The sequence below is a fragment of the Lactuca saligna genome, chromosome 9 (genome assembly GCF_052625555.1).
Source record: "Lactuca saligna cultivar CGN05327 chromosome 9, ASM5262555v1, whole genome shotgun sequence".
Taxonomy (NCBI): domain Eukaryota; kingdom Viridiplantae; phylum Streptophyta; class Magnoliopsida; order Asterales; family Asteraceae; genus Lactuca; species Lactuca saligna.
Genome location: NC_136425.1, coordinates 164,284,725 through 164,287,465, shown reverse-complemented (window position 1 = coordinate 164,287,465; position 2,741 = coordinate 164,284,725).

Genomic DNA, 2,741 nt, shown 5'->3' with positions numbered 1-2,741 from the left:
GCATACTTATAAGGCTGGACTGGTTGCGAAGGGTTTTACTCAAACTCAAGGTGTTGATTATGATGAAACCTTTTCGCCGGTAGCAAAGATTAAGTCTATTAGGGTTATGTTAGCCATTGCAGCATTTCATGATTATGAAATATGGCAAATGGATGTCAAAACCGCTTTCCTTAATGGAAAGTTGGCTGAGGATGTGTACATGAATAAGCCAGAGGGTTTTGTCAATGCAGAGTACCCTAATAGTGTATGCAAGCTTGAGAAATCCATTTATGGATTAAAACAAGCATCTCGTAGCTGGAATCTTTATTTTGATGAGAAGGTAAAAGAGTTTGGCTTCTTGAGAAGCGAAGATGAGTTTTGCGTGTATGTCAGAACTAGTGGGAGTATAGTTAGCTTCTTGGTACTGTATGTGGATGACATACTACTCATAGGAAATAACATCCCAACCTTGCAGGAGGTTAAGTCCTGGCTTGGGAAGTGCTTTGCTATGAAGGACCTAGGGGAGGCTACCTATATCCTAGGGATAAGGATATTAAGAGAAAGGAGTAGAAGACTAATTGGACTTAGTCAGAGTATCTACTTGGATAAGGTGTTGAAAAGGTTCAACATGGAGAATTCCAAGAAAGGAGATTTACCGATCCAAAGCAATACCAAACTGAGTAAGACTCAGAGTCCGAGTACAGAGGCAGAGATAGCTGAGATGAGCCAATTACCATATGCTTCCGCAGTTGGCTCGATCATGTATGCTATGACTTGTACCCGTCCTGATGTGGCATTTGCTTTGAGCATGGTCAGCAGGTATCAGGGGAACCCTGGCAAGGCTCATTGGACCGCGGTAAAGAACATTCTCAAGTACCTGCGGAGGACTAAGGATTGGATCCTTACCCTTGGTGGCAGTGATGACTTGAGAATATTAGGGTATAGTGATGCTGGTTTTCAGACTGATAGGGATAATTTCCGCTCTCAGTCGGGCTGGATCTTTACCTTAAATGGAGGGGCAATTTCTTGGAAGAGTTCCAAGGAGGAGACGGTGGCTGATTCGACTTGTGAATCAGAATATATAGCAGCGAGTGAAGCAGCGAAGGAGGCGATATAGCTAAAGAACTTCATCGGAGACCTTGGAGTTGTACCAGCTATTAAGGAACCTATAGAGATTTTCTGTGACAACAATAGTGCGGTTACCTTAGCCAAGGAACCAAGAGATCATGGCAGATCCCGACACATTGACAGAAAATATCACTTCATAAGACACAAGATTGAAGAAGGACTCCTTGTGACAAGGAGGATATCGTCGGATGAGAATCCTGCAGATCCCCTTACGAAGGGACTGACGAGGGTTAAGCATTTTCAGCATGCGAGACGCATCGGGCTGAGGGACGATATTAGTTTTACAGATTAGATAGTTTTCCTGAAACTTGTAAAATGTAATCGACGTTTGATGATGAATAAAATTTGTGATTTATTTATGAGTAAAGTGTTACTATCATTGTCAATTATTTACTATTGTTTCAGTTTTTCATGTTTTGACTTCCAGAATAATTAATTTATTCAAACCTCCACAATCGATCATACGTCGGAAGAAGGTATGAATCAAGATTGTCATGAATTGGGTTTGTAGATGCCTTAAAGGTGTTTAGACATGGCAATGGTTGCTGCAACATTCATGAGTACACATAAGTTATGAGTATTGGTATAAACCCACGCTCACTTGTATCACTTCATGGAATTTATCTCGAGTGATCGTGAGACGATAACATCATATAAATCTTTAAACCTAGAGATATGAGTTATTACCTATGAGTTGGTTGTGCATTGATTGCACGTAAACACATCAGTAACTTGATGTTATAAAACGTGCCTTTGTGTACAATTCAATAAGTAGTAGAACAAGCATATCAGTCGAAGTTTATCTATTCCTTCTAGAAATAGAAGCGATATCTAGGCCCCTCGATGATTTTGTGTTGACCCATGTACCAGGCCTGGTCAGAACTAAACCGATGTGTTCAGTGAAGTTCTTCGTCAAACAAATCGGAAAATCGAGAAACAACTGCTAGACAATAAGCAAGACATAGTTCCATGTGTTTGTCCGGCTGATATCATGAGAATAGAGGATTATGTGATCACTTATCTAAAATGGCGCTTCATAGTTCGACAGAGTCTTCATTGTTCGAGGGAGTTTTCGAGAGCTACGATTGTTGGTTGGTTCCTGAAGTTATAGGCAAATATAGTTATTAGACTTATCCAAGTGGGAGTCTGTTGGATAAGGTGTCTAAGTCCATAACTTATTTGGTATATACTTGACCCGACCGACATGGTCCATTTGGGTTGCATCTCATCCAAACTATTATGGATAATTTTATGAGAGTTATACACATATGTTTATTAATATATTATGAGTTATAATATACTAATATGAAGTTACGTTATTTAATTAGTTTTAGTCTTAAATTAATTATGAATTAATTTAGAGATTAAAAGGAATACTAATTAAATTATGGGCTATTTGTTTTATATAGTGTGGGCTAATACTCATTTGTTAATGGGCTAGGCTTATGTGGAAGTCCATGGATGATCCATGGAGCTTTTAACCCATGGATCCTTGGAAAAGGAAAAGACATGGGTTATTAGGGTTTCACCCTAACCGTGCACACTATATAAGCATGCTTATGGAGCATGAAATGGATCCTAAGAGAAAACTAGTGAACTAGTGTGTGTGCATGTGTGTGGCCAATTTTATACAA